General features: G+C 27.0%; 1 long non-coding RNA gene across 1 annotated transcript in view; it reads right to left on the bottom strand.

The window, feature by feature from the left end:
* LOC147814422 (uncharacterized) overlaps positions 1 to 25,169 on the bottom strand; it is a 50,794-nt gene that overhangs the window by 5,148 nt on the left and 20,477 nt on the right. Inside the window, exon 2 of the long non-coding RNA XR_015431261.1 lies at positions 1 to 25,169. This exon is cut by the window's left edge and continues 5,148 nt beyond it. This is a non-coding gene — a long non-coding RNA (uncharacterized LOC147814422).

The following is a 25,169-nucleotide window of genomic DNA, read 5'->3' as shown; positions in this document are numbered from 1 at the left end:
TTTTTAATTTTATTAAAAGTTTAAGAATAAATATAAGTTCGTGAAGCAAGAATAGAACCTGAACTTGTTTTACAACTAAAATTTCCATATAAAAGAACACATAATACAATAACAAAATTTTCATACAATGAAAAAAAAAAACTTTATTTTCCATCACATGAGCGTGAGTTTTACAATGTCAGTGAAAAGTGTGTAACCAGTTGTTTTAATATTGTTTATTCAAAACTTAAAAAACAAATAAATAAATGAAGTTTGTAGTAGAAGAAAAATAAGCACATGACTATTTTCCTTGATCCCAGCACAAAAATATAATAGGGGCTTCCTTAATTACAGAACATTTGGACTTCTTTATATAACATTAGAACTCCTTCAATGGACATCAGGACTTCCCTTAAATAACATGGAGATACAATAACATTTATGTAACAAGGCTCTTTTACATAAAAGTCTCTTTTGCATAACTTAATAGTATTTAACATGTAAAATAAATATAAGCACCAAAAATTTTAAAAAACATAACACTATCCAAATATCAGGGTTCCCACTCAATTTCCAGAAAAATATATTCCCTGACTTTTCCAGGTATATCAGGTAAATTTTAATGAAAATCTATTACATATTTTATCTATACCATGCTACTTTTCATCAGAAAACTTTGATTTTTTTTAAAATTTGTCATATCAAATATTAAATTTTGTGAGCAAAAATATAAAATAGAATGAGAATGAAAACATGGAAAACTTTCACTAAAAGATGGAATTTTATTATAAAATTGTAATAGATGCTAGAATTATTTAAATCGAATTACAATAACTGATTACTGTTATTGACAAGTCAAAGACTGGCCATTTTTTATATATAATATAGGAATTTTCCAGTGTTTCTGCAAAAAATTGCTACTTTTCCTGACTATTCCCTGCTTTTTCCAGTTAAAATAAAATTCTCTGACGATTTGAGGTGTTCCCCTTTCTCCATGACCTGTGGAATCCCTGTAATATATTTTCCAGGTGGTGAGATATACATATATACCTGTATGAATTTATTTAAATCTACAAGACCCAAAATGGACTTAACTTAAAATATACAAACGATAAAACTCATTTGAAGAAATAAATGATTACCAAAACTTTAATAAAAACCTCTCATTTTATAGCTTAAACAAAGCATTTTGGCATTTTTAAATGAGTAAGCATGTGACTCTGTACATGATGCTTTCTAGAAAATCGCTTATTGCAAATACTACACTGAAAAGGTTTTTCTCCTGTATGAATTCTGACATGACGAGTTACATCGATCTTCATCAAGCTTTTGAAACGGCAAAAATGGCAATAATATATTCCATCCTTTCTGGAAAATGCTGCAATATTAAAACAAGTTTTTAATTAATACTCCATTTTCTGCATTTCACTTCAGATGATTTTTATAATATTAAAATCAATTTTTCATCACCTATCCTCATAATTGGAACACTTATTAATGTACATTAACTTTTAAATACCTTAAAATTTAAATAATTCACAAGGTTATTTATGTCCTCAAATTATTTTATTAAAACAAAATGAAATATATCACGAATACAAACAGTTTTAATATAATTCTTAATATACAGAAAACAAGCAATTTTTTAGCACAAATGCAATACGCAGTTATAGATGCCTTAAATAGTGTCTTGTTTGAGCTCTCGAAAGATAGCAACCTTTCTAATTTTCAGTTTCAAAGCTAAAGAAGTTTTTTTTCTTTTTTTTCGTTAAGTACATCTGTTGCTGCAACTTTCTTAGGATTATTGAGTTCATCCAGTAGAAAGCTTGAAAACTTTGATCTTTCATTTATTCATTTTAAGAAAATATATAAAATTGCTCTGTGACTTTTCAGGTATGAATATTTTTATTATTTATTTTATTACAATATTCACCTTGGTTCATCATAAATTACGTAAATGCCAACGCAATCAACGAAAGACTTGACAGAATTTAGACATGTAACTGCTAGAAGAGATTATTTCAAATTTTTTAGAACTTTATGGTCAGATAGTTTAACACCTAAGCGAACCAGAAAACAAATTATTTTTCCCCATTAGCACATAAAAGAATATATATTTTACTATAGTCAATATTTCCACATATAGAAAAAAAGTATGTTTTTTTTTTGTATTTAACAAGTTATAACATTTAAAAAAAAAACATGTTATAACTTGTTAAAACATGTTATAACTTGTTAAAAAACTGACAAAAATCTTAATTTTATTTAAAAGCACTGTTTAAAGCATCACCAAAACCTAAAAATGTCTTTTTGCCTGTTGATTTTCTTCACACAATGTTATGCATTGAAGAGAAAATTTTTAAATAACTTGCTTGCATGCAAGACCTTTACTCAGTTAATAAATCTTTCAAATTTCCACACTAAAATACACTTTTAAATACTATGTCAAATATTAAGTTAAACTAGTTGGATTATCAGATCAAGCTAAATAGCAATTATGAGAAACACCCTAGAATTTTATCTGACAAAACTAGTTTTGATGTTTTAAATCCCATTTTCCATACTCGATCATGATAATGCTTCATTGGTATTTGATAATGAGTTTAAATTTTTTCTTACTGGAATATGACTGTAGTGACCCTTAAATTGATTTTTAATTTTTTTAAAAGAAGTTTAAGAATAAATATGATCGAAGTTAGTGAAGCAAGAATAGAACTGATCTTGTTTTACAACTAAAATTTCCATATAAAAAACACATTATACAATAAATTTTTTTTTATACAACATAAAAAAAAACTTTCTTTTCCATTGTGAGTTTTACAATGTCAGCGAAAAGTGTGTAACTAGATGTTTTAATATTGTTTATTCAAAACTTAAAAACTTCTTTATATAATATTAGAACTCCTTCAATGAACATCAGGACTTCCCTTAAAGAACATGGAGATACAATAACATTTATGTAACAAGGCTCTTTTACATAAAAGTCTCTTTTGCATAACTTAATAGTATTTAACATGTTAATTAAATATAAGCACCAAAAATTTTAAAAAACATAACATAATCCTAATATCAGGGTTCCCACTCAATTTCCAGAAAAAAAATACTCCCTGACTTTTCCAGGTATATCAGGTAAATTTTAATGAAAATCTATTACATATTTTATCTATACCATGCTATTTTTCATCAGAAAACTTTGATTTTTTTTAAAATTTGTCATATCAAATATTAGATTTTGTGAGCAAAAATATATAATAAAATGAGAATGAAAACATGGAAAACTTTCACTAAAAGATGGAATTTTATTATAAAATTGTAATAGATGTTAGAATTATTTAAATCGAATCTCAATAACTGATTACGGTTATTGACAAGTCCATGACTGGTTATTTTTCATGTATAATATAGGAAGTTTCCAGGTTTTTTGTAAGAAATTGCACCTTTTCCTGACCATTTCCTACTTTTTAGAATAACAATAAAACTCTCTGACCATTTTAGGTGTTTTTAGTTGTCCATGACTCGTGGGAGACCTGTTATATATTTTTCAAGCGGTGGGAGCAATGGTTAACAATCATATAATAAATTGGGTACCTAAGTTTAAAATTAAGATTGGTGACTTACAATGTCTTCTGAAGAGACACATCCAAGTACAAAAGGTAAATAAATAATACAACAACCAAGAATTTTATATTTGAACAAGCAAAATAAATGACCGATATACCTGTATGAATTTATTTAAATCTACAAGACCCAAAATGGACTAAAACTCAAAATATACAAACAATAAAACTCATTTGCAGAAATAAATGATTACCAAAACTTTAATAGAAACCTCACATTTTATAGCTTAAACAAAGCGTTTTGGCTTTTTTAAATGAGTTCGCATGTGACTCTGTGCATGATGCTTTAGTTTAAACCGTTTGTCACAAACATCACACTTAAATGGTTTTTCTCCTGTATGAATTCTGACATGACGGGTTACATTGATCTTCATCAAGCTCTTGTAACGGCAAAAATGACAATAATATAATCCATCCTTTCTGGAAAATGCTGCAATATTAAAACAAGTTTTTAATTAATACTGCATTTTCTGTATTTCACTTCATATGGTTTTTATAACATTAAAATCAGTTTTTTATAACCTATCCTCATAATTGGAACACTTATTAATGCTTATTAACTTTCAAATACCTTAAAATTGAAATAATTCACAAGGTTATTTATTTCCTAAAATTATTTTATTAAAACAAAATGCAATGCCATATATATCACGAATACAAACAGTTTTAATAAAATTCTTAATATACAGAAAACAGGCAATTTTTTAGCACATATGCAACATGCTGAGCACAAAATAAAAAATTGACCATTCTGAATAACTTTTGATTGGATCTTCACATTCTAGGACTCAGTCCTGGAGGTTCAAAGGGGTAGCAAATTACAAAATTTGAGCAAAATCAATGGAATAGTTCCAGAGAAATCAAATTTTAAAAATGCAACTTTTTCAAAATTCAATTTCCGAGGAACTATTTGGCCAATCTTACACGAACTTAGTATTGTACGATTTAAAATTGAATTCTTTGAAATGAGTTAAGCATTTGCATAACACACAATTTAAAATTTTTTCACGTATATTTAAATAAAAAATTATAAAGATTTACCCAAAATCATATTTTGCATGAAATCATCTTTGGAGAAAATTTTTTTATAATTGTGTGAAAATTTTTTATAGTTCTTTTAAGTTTTTGAGAAATGATGAAATACTCAAAAGTAAAATTAATATTAAAGGGATCAAACACTGGACCGCTCCGCTGACCAAACTTTTGGGAGCATATTTCCCAGAGTGTGGCTACCCCTTATATTTAGAAAAGTTTTTTTATTCAGTGAAAGTATATTTTTGTGTCTGATTTTGTAACCTAAAATATCGTCTGCACTAACTAATTATCATATTTGAGATCACCTCTCTCGAACCTTTAAAGGTGAGGCAGAACGAGAAGATATAATGATTAGATCTAAAGTTATACAGGGTGGTCCAATTAAGAATGCATGACCAAAGAATTTTTCCTAAAGTGTAAAAGTGTATGTCTTTGCACATGATGTTTTTGGGTAAACCGTCTGTCACACACATAACACTTATACGGTTTTTCTCTTGTATGAATTCTGACATGGCGAATAACATCAATCCTCTTAACACTTGAGTAATGGCAAAAATGACAGTAATATATTCCTTCCTTCTTTGAAAACGCTGTAATGTCAATAAAAGTTTGCAATTAATACTTTTTCATTTCACATTTTACAAGTTTTTAAAATTTATATTTATTACTTTTTTAATACATTCTCGCAAGTGATATATTTTTAAAACATAAATTTTTGCAGAAGCTAACTTCTGGAATCTACAAAAAGTTAGCAATCTTGAAACATGGTAACTATTTTCCAAATACTTTTACCAGGAGTATGCAAATTACAAAAATTAAAAAGCATGTTATAAAATAAATGGAAAATAACGTAACAGTTCTTACAAAATTACAGAAAAAAAATTTATATTATTTAAAAATAAATTAAGTGGTCATACATAGGATAAAATTTTATTACGCAGACAATTATACAAGCTACAATCACATTACATGCCAGCAATAACCTGTATATATATATATAAATCCATAGCATAATCTTGAATAAAGGGCTGAACTTATGGCTTTGTTGTTGGCAAATTTCTGTGTTAGTTGTAAATTGGAAATATCGCTTGTCATTATTTGTAACTGAGAAAAGCTTTCTGGATCAAACTTCAATCTTTAAAAAAATATGCCTATACTTAATTAGTTCTGTAAATTTTAAATATATATATATATATATGAAAAAAAAGAGATAAACAATACAAGAATTACAGAAGTTGTTCTGTGGTAGCAGATTGACTTATATATTATATAAAACACTAATATGTATGTATCAATAAAACCGATGATATTTCTTTTCTTGCATTGGCAACAGTTTTCATTTTTAATTGATTGGATTCGGCGCGCAAGAGCACGTAGTGAGCATCATATGGCTAATCTATATTACATAAAATGCTAATACGTTTTAATTGATAGGCTTCGGCGCGCAAGAGCACATAGTGAGCATCATATGTCTATTCGGGTGAATTCTCACCGAATTATCAAAAAAATTCTCACAAAATTATCTTTATTGAAGCCGATGCTTTACATCCGGCGTTCAGTACTATTTCATATTGCTTTACAACACATGGTTTTAGCCCTCTGGTGGGAAAGACTTTAAAACAAAACTTACAACAGTTACTTTTCTCAACAACTGAAATTTAGAATAGCGTGATTAAGAAAAATACGCGAACTTTTTGCAATTTCAAATTAATATTGAAATGCACAGGTTTAGAATTTTCTACAGTGAAAAGTTTTCGGAACTTCAGTGTTCAAAAAAGTATACAAAAGCTAGACGTTAAGAACGTATCCAATGAGCGAGCAAAGGGAGCATCGGATTGCGAAGCAATCCGAAATTAACTGCGAAAGCAGTTTCGGGGGTTGGCGAGCGCCAGCGAGCAGGGGGCGAAGCCTCCTAGTATTAAACTAAAACTGAATATCAGTACTGCAGCTCAATACATACAAATTAATCAGAGGAAGATTGAATGTAGCCTAAAAACAGTTATTGAATACAGAGAACATGCAATCATCACCGGGTTAAATATATAAGTAATTTAGATAATATGGATAGTTTTTTTTTAATGGTGGGCACTTTTGTCTATTTCCCATTGGGCCTAGAAATGCCAGAATTGTTACGCTCTTTATCATTGCCCAGTGGGCTCCTGTGGCTAAGCCCACTGCATGTGTGAGCCGGCTGTGGTGTGAAATGAATATTATCAAGAGACTGTGTACATAAATTTTAAATACTCCTGCATATTTATGAATTTTTTTATTCAATCATCGAATATAGAGCATAATGGTACAAAGTCCAAAAAAGTGCAAGCTGTGGCAAACAATCAAAATTTGAAACACTATAAATTTGTATCCTTAAATACATAAAGTAGATAAATAAAAAATATAAAATAGATTAAAAAAATAGATACGATACACAGGTAAATACATATACATACAAGAGAATAAAATCAGATAAAATTGTAAATAGAATAAAACAGTTACATACAGTTTGAAATACCAATAGTGCATAAACATGCAAAAATGTTAGGATGATAGGTTTTACTTGATTCTTTTAGAGAAAAAATTTAACTACCAAAAATTGAGAGACAATGTCGGTTAAAACATGGGCAAATTATTAAAACGAGAGAAATAACTAGAAGAACATAGAGAAATCCCAAATATCAAAAAGTGTTTGAATCAGATCTGCAAAATATTTTGAGGAAGTCTGATGTTAGTTAGATAAACCAAGTACAGGGCAGTAGCTCCCTAGCCAAATATGCCTTTTAGTTCTTCAAAAATAAATACCATTATCATAATACAGATTTTTCTGGCCTAAAATCATTAACAGACGACCCATTTTAAGATTTCATCATGAGATTGGATGTTTTGCTAAAAAAAATCTTTTTTTCCCCAAAAGTATTTTAATTTTCAGATTTATAACCGTCATTGAACATCCAACCTAAAATTTGAGTTTACGACTACGAATGTCCGACTCCGTCGCCTTGTAATTCTGAAATAATCCTGATGACAAGGGAACTCCTGGATCAAGTATTTGGAGAAACGCCTAGGATCGCCTTTGTGGAAGACTTTAGATGGAACTAATAAGATTTGAGTTTATAGAGATGAAAACCACAAAAACCTCGCTTGGTTAGCCTGTTTCCAAGGGGACTCTACTCAATAATGCAAACATAACTGAGGATAAGTCAGCACCATGGTAGATGCGGGTCAGGTGCGGAAGTCAAACCGGGGTCACCTCATTAGGAGGCAAGCATTCTATCCCCTACGCCACCACGGAAATTTTTAGGTTAAAAAAAATAGGTTGAGTTTTAAAGAGCAAATGCACCTGATATTTGTAGATCTCTGCTATAAATAATAGAATTAAATATCATAACCTTACGGAGTGAAGATATTTTTACATATTCAATATAAAGAAAAAAAATTCAGTACTCATTGGTTTCAGGGATCCATAAAAAATCACCTCACTATTATTGACACTAGTAATGCTCAACTGATTATTATAATAGACAGTACTAGCTTTATCCTAAAAAGTGCTGTAGTATATCAGTACCTGATATACTAAAAATGGTATGATGATAATAGGTTTTTAGCAACCCCTGTTAGGGATAAGTATCAATATTTTTTAGAGTACATAGGATAAAATACTTTATTTCAAATCAACATAAATACGGAAATGATTCTGTTGATTTCAGCAAAAATACAGAAATACAATAATATTTATGTAAAAATTTAAGCATTTTTCTTAAAATGAGTACACATATGTCTCTGAACATGATGCTTTAGAGTAAACCGTTTGTCACAAACATCACACTTAAACGGTTTTTCTCCTGTATGAATTCTAACATGACGAGTTACACCAATCTTCATTAAGCTTGTGAAACGGCAAAAATGACAATAATATATTCCATCCACTTTGGAAAATGCTGCAATGTTAAAACAAATTTTTAATTAATATTCTACGTTTCATTTCACAACACAAGATTTTTAATAATATTTAAATCGGCGTATTATACAAATTAACTTTTAAATATCACAACAAACAAAAATTTAACAATATAATTCAGAATTTAAGGCCATAAATATCAATGGTACAAATAGTTTTGCACATTCTTAATATATAGGTAATAATTTTTTTGAGTTCTTAGGTAATATACTTTCTTTTAAGTCCAATAAAAATACGTAATTATGCTAAAGTGTTATAAATCATAATAATGGGTATTTTATGTAAATGTAGAGTGAAATTTAGATTGAACCAAAAATGCAATATTAACATTTCCATTTATTTATAAATTGTTGACAAAAAAACAATCCTCAGATAAGCATGGGACAAAAACACACAAAAGGATCAAATCCAGGTGATGTAATGTGATAACAGCTAAAAACTTGTAAAGCATCAAAATAAACAATTGGTCATAAATTAAACACAATTAACAAATAAAAGCTCATAATTAATGCTTCTTTCATTTGCAATTTTGCAGTTTTTAAAATTTTTATACATTTAACTAATTTTTGCAGGTGATAAATTTTTTCAGCATATTATTTTGCAACGAAAACTAACTTTAAAATGCAACAAAAATTTAAAAATTCCCAAACATGTTATCTTTTTCTAAAATCCTTAAACTATATTAAAATTTAACATAAAAAAATATAGGAGTACAGACATTTTTACATTTTCCAACATAAAAATTTCTTCAATACATAAAATATATACTTTGAGTTCGAGTGAAATACGAGCTTATCAAAACATTAATAGAGATGTAATTTTTATGAAACCATTTAAGTATTTTTCATAATATGTGACTGCATGTGTTTTTGAATATGATGCTTTAAGGTAAATCGCTTATCACACATATTACACTTATACGGCTTTTCTCCTGTATGAATTCTGGCATGGCGAATAAGATCAATCTTTCTAAAGCTTGAGTAACGGCAAAAATGACAATAAAATATCCCATCCTTTCTTGTATATGCTGCAATGTTAAGAGAAATTTTTAATAAAAAAAAATTAAGATTAAAAATTAAAGGATATTAATATAATTAAGGATAAAAAAAATATTAATTAAGGATGTGTTTCTATAAAATAGTTGAACCTCATTAACATGAACTCAAATAAGAGCTGAATATTTGCTTTAAGTTAAAACTAGTTCATGTTATCAGTTTATAAATTTTCTTATAAAAATTGTATAATGCATAGGAAGTTCGATTATTAGCTACACATAATATTTTATTTTACTGCTATAAAAATATTATTAATCTATTACTAAATCATTCATAATTATACTATACTTTCATAAAAATGCAATAAATTATTTTGAAAGTTATTAAACGTATAATTAAGAAACAAATGCAAGAGATTTTTGTAATTCCAGATAAAGCTCAAACAGTGCAATACTTTTTTTCCTCAGTTTTAAGTTAAAGAAGACAAAAAGGGTGACTGAAAAGATAATTAATTCAAATCAAAAGAAATGCTTTTATTTAAATAATTGGAGGCAACTACTCATAAAATAATCAGTAATATCTCTTTCCAGTTTTTTTCTTATTTAAAATTTTCAAAGATTAATGAAATTGTAATTCACATTAAAACATATTTCATGCTACGCTTCTTCACGTAATACTTAACATGCTTATAATCACATACAATGTGACAGAGAATAAAATAAAAAGTGCACATTTAAAGAAATTCACTTAAAACGCTTTTATGTTAATGAAGTTTAACTGCATTTAAATTGGTGTTTTGTACCCGCCCTTAAATACCAGACAATAACTGTATAATTTTTTTAAAAAATAATAATAATAACTATATTTTTAAAAGAACATACGATAAAATTAATGCAATTTTAAAAGCATAATTCTCATATATGGGTATTTTTCAAATTCCAATGTCATTCAGAAATTAAGAAAAGAAACAAAAAATATTTTTAAAAATATATTAACACATATACTTCTTATTATACTATTTAAATGCTTCTCATTTTATTTTTTATAATTTTCAATCAATATTTTTTGATTAGATAACATTAAAATTGTCATGTTTCTTAGGATAGGTAATCCTTAGTATTTATACATATTCAAGACAAACATAGTACTTTCTGAACAACTTTAAAATTATATATAGTATGTAAATTTAAACAACCAAACATAGAACATTCTAAATACGCTCATACGTTTCAACAGTTTTTACTGGTATACACATATTGCTGTACAAAATGGGATACCCACAAGTGACGTAGTGTGGGTTGTTGAAACATAGCATTTATTAACGTTAGCAACTGTTCTTTCCATTCTATTTTGAATAAGCAAGGCCCATCAAATATTAATTCTCTTAAGCGACACATTCTATATTCTTACTAATTTAGAGTATTTCTAATTTAGAGTATAACAGTTCAAAATGGTAATTCTAATAAAAATCTTTTAGATTCAATGCAGTAAATTTTCAGTTTCCTTTCAACTAATTCCTTTAAAATATTATTTTTTTATAATAATGTAATATAACTTATTACTTTTTGTACTCAAAAGTGTCTATTAATCTACTTGTTATAAAGAAAAAAAATTTCTGAAGGATATTAAATAGCACAGAATTATGAAAATGATACACATAATGCACAGAAAAAAAAATCATTCACATCAGTTTTTGAATGTATTATACCATAAATTATAAACATTTTATTTCTAATATTGCTGAAGAAACTTCATGTTCAAAGTTTTCTTAATAAATATATTTAAACTATCTTTCACATTTTATGTACTTTAAACTGTTGCAGTAGAGTTTTTTTTATTTCTCAAAAATATTAGACATAAAAAATAAGTCTTACTTCAATTTAATTATCCATTAAAATAATCATATTCAATACTATAGACACTCAAAATGTATCATTACCACAGTAAGGCATAGGCGTCAGATCATACAGGTAGAAATTTTGTCTTGTTTTTGACATATTAATTTAAGAAGGTGTTCCATAATTATCACCCTTAGTACACATTTTTAGAGCCATTTTAGTTTACAGAAGAAATCCTTAACACACATTAGAAATTGAAAATTATTATTTGAATGACAGAAAAAAATGCTTTATACTGTATTGTCATTCAAATAAATTTGACAAATCCTTATCAAGGTAAAAATGAAGACAGTAGTAAAAGCATTGAAATCAGTTTAATTTTAAGATTAAACTGAAAGGCAGTTCTAATAATTGCATTTTACAACCTTTCAATTTCACTTATCAAACTTGTTTTGATGATTTTAGCACTATAAACACTAAGTTAAAATTTAAAAAGAAAATGTTTGCTATTTCCTTATTTATTAAATGCATTTATTATGAATTTTATTTATTTATTATGGTTTAATTATTTAATTAATGTGCTTCTTTTTAGCAAGGATTCGAAACAAATATATTAAAAACAATGTTAGCAGATCATCTAGTATGTAGATCATTAAATATATCACAACAACCATGCTTATAATTTTTAAAAAAATTTTATTAATTTTAATAACTAGCCTAACTCATAATTAATCATAGACAAATATCAAATGTTGCAGGATTTATTAGAAAAAATGTTAAAAATACAAAAGGTATTTACTTTAAACTGTGTAACAATAAAATCAAGAAACAATTTCATTAAATGCAGGTTGCAGCAAATGCTTCTGAATGCTGTTATAAAGAAAACTTTAAAATATTTTGAAACAAATAAAATAAACATATTGCATGATAAACGTTTTTTACCAGGGTAAGTTAATTAAAAAAAGGAAAAGAAAAGAAAAACTACAAATACTTAAAACAGCATACTGAAAAACAATTTCAATACCAGGGGCTGTTAAAATAAATACTTCAAAAAATGCATGGAAAATAAAAATGCCCTTTACAAAGAAGCTTTTGTAACAAATTTTGTATTTTAGCAGACTGGAGGTTTTCGCCAGTCTGCGCATTCGTATAATTTATTTTGATATGTAAAAATACACAAAATAGCTTACTGAGAAACAATTTAAATTTATTTAGGTTGGTTGAAACAAACATTTTTGAAAATTAAAAATTGAATGACTTTTTGTTGACTGTACATAAACAGGATATGTGTAAATGTTGTACATATACATATATACTTGAAAAATGTTGCATATATACATGAATGATGTTTCATATATACTTGAAAAAAAAGAGTAAAACTAAAAGTAGAGAAGATAACATGCTGAGAAACAATTTCAATTTATACAGGTTGAAACTAACATTTTCAAATGTGAAAAATTTTATGATTTTTCAAAGTAGGCAATAGAATAAAAGTATTAGCTGCTGCATTGAAATGGATTTTCCAGTAAGAATTCTCATTTATTTTTTAATAAACGGAACTAAAGTAAAGATAGCATTATTCTGAGAAATAATTTCAATTTATGCTGGTTAAAATGAATGCTTCTGAAAATGTGTAATTGTATCACTTTTAAAAGATGGCTTTACATTAAAGCATTTACAACAAATTTCACATTCAAAAGGCTTTTTTCAGTAAGAGTTCTCATATAATTTACATTAAGAAAACTAAAAGTAGACAAGATGAAACAATTTCAATATATTTTGGTTACAACAAATTCTTTTGAAAATGAGTAATTGTATGACTTTTTAACGAAGACTTTACAGTAAAACGTTTGTAACAAACTTTGCATTGAAAAGGCTTTTCTCCAGTGTGAGTTCTCATATGCCTGGTTAAATCAGTCTTCATAATGGTCGAATAAGAACACCAAGTACACTGATGTCTCCTGTTTCCTTTGGAAAATACTGTAATGTTTAAAGAATGTTTCTTCAATATTTCAGATGATGACAACATTATAATTCAATATTTTACAATTTTTAATGTGTTTTTAAATCAAACAAGATAAACCGATATGACTGACAAAAAAAAAAACAAAAAAAAAAAAAAAAAAACATAAGACTTTTTTTCCTTCAAGAAAAACCAGATCATTACTTTGCTACTAGAAAAAAAAAAATTTGCAAGAAATAAAATGATAAATTACTGATTAAAAAAAAAATCATAAAATACATAGCAGAAAAGAACCACTCATACAATGCTACAATACCCCTTTGTTATAAAGCATATTACCTATTTCTTGATCAAAACTAGTAGTTAATGTAAAATACCAGTGCCGCAGTAGTTATGAATTTATAATACTTTTTTTCAAAATAACTTGATATCAAAACATGAAGAAAAAAATTTAAGTAATTATTTTAATATATTGTATTTCAAGCTAAATTGTTCAAACAGTTAAATAAATTAAAAATTGAAAATTGGAAACATTTTACTTAATACAGTTATATAATAAAAAAGCATTCCCATAATAGCAAGTTGTGTTCCAGGGAGCAAAACTTGTTGTTCACAGAAGTTATAGCTTCAAATTTTCATAACAAATAGCATGATTGTGGCAATGGAATCAGCACTGTGCATTGGCCACCTTTATTTCCCAGACAAGTCGCCACTGAAAACTGAACCCTTTTTTCCAATGACAGTTCAGTGCCTTAACCACTAATCAAGCTCTCTTTTAAAATAATTATAAAACAATTATATACTCTTATAATTAAAAAACAAAGATGTAATTTTGTCGATAAAATTTGCCTGGTAAGAATTTTTTTTTTTTACTGAATCTATAGGAAAAATATATATTCAGAAAAGATGTAGAAATCCTTTATTTAAAGAGAACTTACTAAACTAAATAAAACCTACACAGCTTAAATTAGCTCTAAATATATTAAATTTTTATCAAAAATTATAGAACATTAAAGAAATTTTTTTTACAAATATCTAAAGCTTATTTACTTTAATTAGAAACAAATTAGAAAAGAAAGAATTTGTTTTTTTTTTTTTTTTGGTTGCACAGTTTATTTATTTGAATATGAAAAAACTATGGGTATAAAATTTGCATTTCACCATCTAAATAAAATCAAGTGCGTTTTTCTAAGAGCGAGTAACATTTTAAGATATTAATTATGCTTCTAGTTAAGTAAGATGCATGTATAAGATGAATTTACACAAATACGATCTTTATTTAGTGTACTAACCCAGAAGAAACTTTTTCCAGCGACTTAAGAATGTATTTTGAAATAAAATTACAAACCATAACAGAATAACAAATAACTAAAGGACAGTCTATTTTAATAACATGTATAATTGACACAAGTTACAGTGCTTGCAATTAATAATGGTAAGATTTTTCACATTAAGTGCTTGAAATGAATAATGGTATGACTTTTCAATGCCGATTTTGTAGCAAAGCATTTGTTGCAAGTGTTGCATTCAAAGTTTTTTCTCTCGCCAGTATGAATTTTCATATGCCTGTTGAAATTATCCTTCCTATTACTTGAATAGCTGCAAAATTTACACTGAAATGATTTTTCCCCCGTGTGGATTCTCATATGTCTTTGTATATCATACATAAATAAACTTGAATAACTGCATAAAGGGCACTGATGAATTTCACCTTTCTTGGAGGAAGCTGAAAAATTTAAATAAGACTTATTTTATAACTTAAATAAAAAAAAATTAAGATAAGATTAGTTGGTTTTTAAAAAGTGTTAATTTATTAATGCGGAAATTTTAAAAAAAAATTCACTTTCATAAATTACTAGCTGATTATCAAAAGATATTTGTACGGGAAACCACCTCCATTATTCTTACCAATCACTTAAAATAAGAATCTTTTTTTTAAGAAGCTTATAAAAAAAATACGAGGATAATAAATCACACTAACAGAAAGAAGGGAAAAAAACATAGTGTTAGTGTTTAGATTAAGTGCTTTCATATATCTCAATGCCGTTTTCTTTGGAATTTTAAGCAAACGCTTTATCAAGAAAAAACAGCAAACAATAACAATAGTATAGTAGTAAAGTATAACACAATAAGTTATATATATCTACCAAGAAAAAATAATAATAAAAATTTATCTGCACGCACAGAATTGCAAATAAATGAATCAAAAATATGCATTTACACAAATATAACCTTTATTTAGCATACTAACCAAGAATAAATATTTTTTGTGACTCAAGAATGGCTTTTGAAATAAAATTACAAATCATAACAGAATAACAAGTAACTAAAGGACATTCGATTTTAATAAGATGTATAATTGACACAAGTTACAGTGCTTGCAATTAATAATGGTAAGACTTTTCACATTAAGTGCTTGAAATGAATAATGGTATGACTTTTCAATGCCGATTTTGTAGCAAAGCATTTGTTGCAAGTGTTGCATTCAAAGTTTTTTTCGCCAGTATGAGTTTTCATATGCCTGTTTAAATCATTCTTCCAACTACTTGAATAGCTGCAAAATTTACACTGAAATGGTTTTTCCCCCGTGTGGATTCTCATATGTCTTTTTATATCATACTTAAAAATACTTGAATAACTGCAATAAGGGCACTGATGAATTCCACCTTTCTTGGAGAAAGCTGAAAAATTTAAATAAAACTTATTTTATAACTTATATAAAGGTACTGAGCTGTTTAAAAAATGAATTAATTGTTCCTGCTAATAACTTTGTTTTTCTACAGTGAAACACATATTAATAAAGAAAAAAATTAAGATTGGTCGGTTTTATAAAATTGTTCATTTATTAATGTGGAAATTTAAAAAAAATTTCACTTTCATAAATTACTAGCTGATTATCAAAAGATATTTGTACAGGAGACCACCCCCATCATTCTTACCAATCACTTAAAATAAGAATCTTTTTTTAAGAAGCTTATAAAAAAAATTTGAAGTTAATAAATCACACTAAAAGAAAAAGACAGAGTGTTAAGTGTTTAGAGCAAGTGCTTTCACGTATCTCCACGCTGTTTTCTTTGGAATTATGAACAAAATTTATCAGGAAAAAGTAGCAAACAATAACAAATAGTACAGCACTAAAGTAAAACACAATAAGTTATAAATCAACTAAGAAAGAATAATAAAACAAATCTATCTGCATGCACAGATTTACAAATAAGCGAATCATAAATAAATTTTAAAATATTAATGATCGAAAAAAAAATCTGTAAATTTAAAATAAAAATCATAATAAATCAGGAAAAACATTTTAAATAATCAAATACAAAGGAATTAAAATCTAGACAAAATTTTTTAAAGAAATTTTTTAGAAAAATATGTTTGATGATTTTTTTCTCCACTCTCTCAAATCAACTTAATTCATGGGCTGAAGAAAAAGGTTGTTTTTTTACTATTTGCTAGTGAAAGTTAAGAACAAAAAATACTTTTCCAACTTCTTCTTTCTCTTCTAACTTTTTTCAAAATAATTCTTTTTTATTTTTTATGTTAAATAGCAACATACAACTGGGAGAGCTAGTCTTGCTAAAGTTTCAGCAATACATTACAAAAATACTTACATGAAACAAAATAATTTTGCGACAGGAAAAATGTAACTTATAATTTTTAAAATATAAAAATAACATTTTGAACTTTTCTAGATATTTTAGCCAAGTATAATTAGCATATTTTTATGAAGGAAATTCTAACAAACTATGTAAACTATGTGGAAACTTAGAAAACAAAACTTAGAACTTTTTAGATAAAACAATGTTTTGGCTTAAGTACATTTGCATAATAATTTAATTTCATAAAAATTCGATAAACATATAAGAGCAAAACTAACAGAACTGCAATAAAATAATCAATTATTATTCGAATTTGAAAAAAAATAAGTGTGAACATTACCTAAATGAATACAAATCATCAAATGCCAATTTTATTAGAATATTTGCGAATAAAAAACAAATTAATAAGCACAATTAATGCTTGTTGGAGTTTTTAAAAAAAAATCTAAATGCATGTAATGACTAAAATTATACAGATAAAGACAATTATTCATTGAGTGTAGAAGATGAGGTATCAGCCCCTTTGAATAAGCCAGTATAAAAAGCTACATAACGAAATTTGCCTAATAAATAATGGCACTATTTCATATAAACAAATAAGTGTAATTTGTTAAAAGCAAATGAGTTATATGTATAAACGCTTAAAAAAAAAAGATTCTATGATTTATCTCCCTCCCACCCTAAAAATGGAAGATTGCAAACTGAACATACATAAATTTAGCGTTTTGTATCAGAAAATCTATTTAAATAAAGGAGAGTATTTATATGTATATACTTTATGCTAATCTGAAATGGTGAACCAATCTGCACCAAATTTCAAATAAGCATGTTAAAAGACATGGTGGACCTAATTGTCTCAACTCCCTGTAATCACCGATCGGCAAGCTACATCCCTAAGAGAAATTTTTCTAAATGTATTAATAAAGGCCAGGGTAGCCTGGTTGGTAGGGCACTGGACCCATATCCAAGAGATCATGGGTTCGATCCCCGCCGACCAAAGACTCCCCGTGTAATAAATGGTGACTGATGCACGTTAAATCTGTCAAGTCACAAAGTCCACCATGTTCCCAAAACAAATCATACTTCTGGGGGAACTGATCCAGGAGTTTACTTTTCTTCTGGATAGGGTTCAAAATTACAAGGCAACGGAGTTCAACATTAGTAATCGTAAACCCAAAATTGGGTCAGCTGCTCCACAAAGGCTATTTAAAAAAAAGTATTGATAAGGGCCGTGGTAGCTGAGGGAATAGAGCGTTCGCCTTCAAATGAGGTGAACCAGGTTCAAATTCCAGCGATGGTTGATCGATTTGAATTCCAAACCTGGCTCAGACCAATCGTAAAATATCCTCAGTGGTAGACGGATAGTGGGTTACAGTCCCATTGCCGTCCGGCTAACTGTGGGAAATTTTTGTGGTTTTTCTCTCCACATAATGCAGGTTAGTTCCATCAAAAAAGTCCTCCATGAAGGCAAATTTTTCCTTATCCTTAACCCAGGAGTTCCCTTGTCTTTTGGATTAAGCTCAAAACTACAATGCCACAGAGTTGATTGGTAGCAGTAAACTCAAATTTGGGTCGGCTGTTCAACCACTGTTATATATATAAAAAAAGGTATTGATAAAGAATTTATAATATAAGTGAATTACTAGCTTGCAGCTCTAATCAATCAAAAATTTTTCCTATGGTATGGTATGTTAAGTTTACCATGTCAGGTTACCACAAGTAAAGTCAATGTTAATAATTTTGCCTATAATGAGCTTAGACCTAACAATTGGAAACTCAAAAGAATTAAGGAAATAAAATTTAAGTTATCTATTAATTGAAGGAAAATAATAGTAAATTCTGACTATCACATTTTAAATTATACTATTTGTTCAGATAATTTGTCTTTTAATGAGTTGAACTTCTAACTCAGATTATGGTAAACATAATGGTATGAAGCTGCACTGAAACATACAACAAATAATTTAAAAAACACAAAAATTTGTGTATTAGGTACCACGAATATGTAGTATCGTGATATTAGGGTACTTATCAATTTTGAAGGGCAGTAAAAAATCTATTACCACAATGCCTATGTTATGCACCCAACATCCAAAGTATTTAATACCACATTTAATTGAGCATAACTGGCATCAATAATAGTTTGGTGATTTTTACGGCCCTTGAAATAAATACCAAATTATAACCATTAAATACCATAAATTTTTTTTGCCGAAAGTGGTTATCAGAATAATAGTGTTGTTACTAATTATTTTCATGAATTACAATCAATAAATTTTAGTAATAGGTTGTCATTACCACAGTACTTAAAATAGCAATATCAAAAGCATTTAATTAAGCATTACTGGTGTCAATAATAGTTTGACGATTTTTTTTTGCGGCCTTGGAAATAAGTTCCCAGATTATTTTTTTTGCTAAAAATTATTACGAAAATATTAGCGTTGTTACTAATTTTTTTCGGAGAATATCAATTAACTAACTATGAAATAGGTACAAACTCAATTAATAAAAAGTTTTGCACTTAAATTAATAAAGAAAAGGTACTTCTTCATTGAGAAAAACCTTAAAAAATCACTTAAGTATTAATGCCAATGATGATTAGTAAATTTAAGTAATATGTACTTCTGCTATAATGATAATTGGAGATTTTTTTTATTAAATACTAATACTGATATCAAGATTTCTCTGTGGAAATATATTTTTATGGTCTCTCAAATATAATATGTACAGGAGAAAATTGATAATAGTAACTTTTGCCTTTTAGGAGTTAACATCAAGCAACAGTTAGTATTATATCAAATGATACTGAATGTAATGTATCCTTATTTTGAAGGGATGATCTTCGAAAAACATGTTTTGTTTAATCTGATAACATAAAGCCAACAGGACAGACAATAAATACTAAAAATAAAAATATTGGAATTGTTTTAGCTTAATTAATTGTGTTATTATATGTCTTTCAGTTTTGTGAACGATTTTGTAGTCTTCATTATAATACTGATTTATAGATCGTTTAATTTTTTTTTCAGTCTGCATGAAGAATAGGTATTTTGCTAGTACTAGAATAATAAGATGTTCTTACACAAATATCTTAAAAGATTTTTATTCAGGATTTCAGATGTGTTCACATTTTTAAAGAGATATTCAGATATTATGTAAGCATCTGACAGCAAGAAGCAAGTTGAAAATGTCCTTATTCTTAGGTATTTAAATTTAACATCTTAACAAGCAGGATTAAGAGCAATGTCATAATCTACTTAAATCATTCTCTTTATCTAAAAAGAATGCCACCTAAACTCCAAAAATAACTATAAATTTATTTGGAAAAAAAAATAATTTTTAAAAACAATGCTTACGAAAGTAAATGAGATGTAAGCTAGTAATTAGCAATTTGCTTATTATTTGCTGATTCTGAAATCACCAAAAATATGCTTAAGTAGTATTTGAATAGCCCTTAAAATGCCAGTTACAAATTATTAGAATCATTTAAAGTAACAAACATTGACATAAACTATAAATGATCATGTATGGTAATTTTTCAAATGAGTAAACATATGATTTTTTAAAGTAGACTTTCGGGGGAAACACTTTTTACACTCAGAACACTGAAAGGGTTTTTCCCCAGTGTGAGTTCTGACATGTCTGTAAATATCTGTAGTACGAAAAGATGAGTAGTTGCAATATGGACAATGATGAATTTTACGTTTCACAAATATTGCTGAAAAATTAAAATAAAAAAGTTCAACAAAAAGGATTAGTTAGAATTTTAATGCATATAAAAACTACATAAAATACTGATGTAATCAAAAAAATTCTATTATGTAAAATTGCTTAGAATAAATTTATTAACAGAATGCATCACTATAAACAGGAAACACTCTTCAATATTTTATAAGAATAATTAAATAAATTTTCAAACAAAGATAATAACATATTTGAAAAATTTTTAAAAATTATTTATGGCAAGTATTAAATTTATATTGAAATGCATATTTGGTTACAAATTAATGCTAGTAACTAAAGATGTAAATTTTAAAATATGATCACATTATAACTTAAATAGTAACTATTACAGAAAACTTGTAATAAATACAGAATAATTTCTTGACGCAAAAATTATACTAGATCAAGTTAAAGAAGTTAAGAAAAGAAGACTCTGATCTTATAAAAAATTTAAACAGAGATGTATAATCATGGGAACGATATACTAAAATATTTATAATTATAAAAAGTTGGTAAAGCTCAGGAGTCTGTGCATACAATAATAAATTTTTCAGTAGCAGTCAGGCTCTATGAAAAGTTGTACATTTCAACTACCAACTCCAAGGCTCTGTTATAAATTAAGTATAAACAAAAAAAAAAAAAAAAAAAAAAAAAAAAGAGAAGAAAGAGGGAAAAAATAAACTGGATTGAAAAAATGCCTTAGAAAAATGGAATACATAATTACCTAGAAAAATAGCAACCCCACTTAAGTGTTTTTCAATTAAAATAAAAGATTAAATAAGTAAAATATGAACCCTAACAGACATATCTCAGAAAAACAAAACAAAAAAATATATCACAATCAAGTACAAAATAATCTTGTAATAATCTACTCCTAAAATACATAACACAGAGAATTTTTAAAAAAAAGTATTTAATTATACCAATATGTTACAATTACTTTCAACTACGAACAAAAGATGCCATCCTTGAAATAATTAAAATTTGAATGGTTACACAACATGAGGTTTTGGTAAATGAGTAATTCTATGTTTTTTCAAAGAAGATTTTAGGGAAAAACACTTGCTACACATGGAACATTGAAAAGGTTTTTCCCCAGTATGAACTCTGACATGCCTGTATATATCTGTTGTTCGAATAGAAGAGTAGTTGCAATAAGGACAGTGATGAATTTTCCTTAAGACTGCAAAATTAAAATAAAAAATTTCAACAAACATGGTTACAGTATATTGTTTAAAATACTTACAAAAACATAAAACACAAAAAAAAAAACTGATGAAAAAAATAATTTTGATAAACGTAAGAGTATTTTGCACACAATAACTACAATCAAGAAAACACAATATGGTTAGTAGCATAGAAAGGTTGAAAAATGATTTTTTGTCACAAGAAATCAGAATTACAAATATTTTTACAAATCCAACAACATAGATAAGCAATTAATTATTTTTGAGATTCACAGAAAACATACAATATATTGCAAAACAAAAGTAATTAAAGTAAAAATATAAAAACATCTAGAATAAAACATTGATTTTAGGTGAAATTTTTAAGATTTAGAAGAAAACAATTTATCTTAAATATTCAACATAAGAAAACAATTCATCATTTTATTTCTGAAATAAAAAGAAGAAAAATTATCTGATTTTTAAAAACTGTAAAATAACTTTTATTGGCATTTATTATCTTCATATTACACCAGTGGTAATTACTGTCAGAGATAAATACAGATATTCTAACTACATTAATCCAATACCAAACACAAACTGGTTCTTTTCTTATCTGTGATCAATTTCTACCATAAATAATGATTTTTTCAGAGATGAAATATTCAGGCAACTAATTAATTGTTACAGAATACTTCATTTTAAAACGAGTTATGCTTCATATTAAAATACTAATGTCAAGATAGTTACATTAAAACAATAAAATTGTCCCCCCCCCCAATTTTATGGCTAAGGATAAACAACAAAAACTATTGTTAGGGTGTTCAAATTGCAAGGGATATTTTGGACATACAAGTAAAAAATAACTAGTATTATATCATTCCAATGTTCCAAAAACATAAAGATACGGCTTTAAAATAGTTATTACAAACAAAGATAAATAAAAAAGACTTAATTAAGAAGAGAAAATACCAATCAGATAAGGAAATCTTCAAGTCAAAAAACATGTTTATTACTAAATATGTGCAAAAAGATACATTTTAAACAAAATTATAATGTGGTAATAAATTTTTTTAGTATGACAATCATATGGTAAGCAATCGTTTAAAAACGTAGAATTAACCTAGCTTTTAAAGTAACTTAAACACTGAACTAATAAAAAAACAATTTCTGTCACTTTTTTTTTTAAAAAATTTTCAAGCATATTATAAAGTAAATTATTCGATGAATTAAATCTTTAATGATTTGTTGCCAAGTTTGTCACATTCCTCTTCTCAAACAAAGTTCATAGATATGAAAAAAATATTTTAAGATGAAATAAAATTAGTTATTACCTCATAAGAAAACTAAAAGTATCAGGGAAGCAGAAGATTTATTTTATAGCTAATACTTTTTCATCGGTTTTTATTGCATTTGTGTCTTAAATTGTATTATAGATAAATAAAAATAAAGAAATAAAATAAATTGTTTTTTTTTTTTTAAACAAGGCGTAACACGAATTAAAAATTATTTAAAACTTACAATCAATTGTATTCCTTAAAATAATCCTTTAACATAATTAGTTACCAAATAGAAATACAGTGTGTGCCATAATGACTGCCCTTAAAAAATATTTTTACAGCATTTGTCAAAAGCAAAGTAAAAAAATATACACACTACAGGTACCAAAATAATAATTGAATCAGAAAAAAAACTGTAATAAAAATCAGTAATAGAAAACTAGGATTAAAATACCAAGATCAGTTTAATTGCCTGATAACACTAGTGTTTCTAATTTTTGGCTTTAACCTTTCAGTTTTCTTTGGCAATGAAACGGGTTATAGTATTTTTAATTTTCCCCTTCAAAATTGGAATATTGCTAGCACAGCTATCCTGCCTAAGTCATAGAATTTTTCTTACTTCAATGAGGCTGACCTTCATGATTCAATTCATTGAGGTTCTTCAATTCAACGGTTCTCACAGGATGATTGAGGCGAATTTTCCTCAGGGCCGTAACAAGTGGAGGGTCAAACTTTCAGCACAAAAATTATGTTTTTATTCTAATATTTTGATTTAGCTTTAGTTTCTTCAAAAACGAACTAAGTCACAACTAATTCAATAACAAAAGCAATCACAAAAAGTGTTACAAATTTACAGTGTTCTTAAAATAAATGAAAAAAAAAAAAAACCAAGCATCTTACCTTAATAACTTAAAGTTTCAATGATAGGATTTTCATAAGCTAGGACTCAATCTTAACAGCATCATGGCCTAACCTTAAATATGCTAATTAAATTGGCATACAATTTTGAACTTACAAAGTCAAAACACTCTTTCTTAGAATAAATATACATCTCTTCAACAGATTCAGAATCTTGACAATCTGGAAATCTAGTTCAAATAGTTTGGTCAAGATTGAGATCAAATAGTTGGACCCTTTAATGATTATTTCTCTTTTTGCATTTTTCACCACCTCAAAGAAGACATATTTCTTATTTAAGGACTAATTGACAGAATTTCAACAAATTTAAAATTTTCTATTGAAAGCTGCAATAGTATGAAAATTTTTATACCTTAAAATTTAACATTATTTAGCTGATTATTAAAAGTAATTGGTAATATTATAAATAGTTGTTTTTTTTTCATTGAATTATCTTAAGGTAAGCAAGTTTAATAGTCATGCTCAACAATTTTTTGACTAAAAGACGAAAAATGAGAAAAAAGGAATTCACCACAGAAAATAAAAATTTCAACCCTTTTCTTTCTTGATCAAACCATAATTTCCAGATTATAGCTGTCCCTATATTTTGAGGGTTAAGAATTTGAATCTGTTGTAAAAATCCATGTTTCATTCAGTGAAAACATGTATTTGTGTCTGATTTCATTACTTAAAATATTGTCAGCTCAAATTAATTGGCATATTCAGGGTTAAGTCCTTGAACCATTACGATTGAGTATCAGTACATGAAAATTTGATCATTAGATGAAAAAGTTTACAAATTAAGGTACTCTTTTTTTTCTCTTCATTCTGTACATCTTGAAAATTCGAACAAAATTTCTTCAAGTATCCATAACAAGTAAAATGAGTTATTGAAACACATAATAAACATTTTAAAGGACAAAATTTAAAAGAGATGTTGCTTATAGTGAATAATCATATGAGATTTTAAGGAAGTCTTTCTACTGAAGCGTTTGTTACACTTGCCACATTGAAAAGGTTTTTCCCCAGTATGAATTCTGATGTGTCTTGTTAAGTCTGTCTTGTTCACAGTTGTGTAGCGGCAATAAATACACTGATGTACTTTATTTTTCCTAAAAAATT

Source organism: Parasteatoda tepidariorum, chromosome 2, assembly GCF_982258835.1.
Source record: "Parasteatoda tepidariorum strain Cologne lab strain chromosome 2, Ptep-v5.0, whole genome shotgun sequence".
NCBI lineage: Eukaryota > Metazoa > Arthropoda > Arachnida > Araneae > Theridiidae > Parasteatoda > Parasteatoda tepidariorum.
This window is presented reverse-complemented; position numbering and strand designations above follow the sequence as displayed.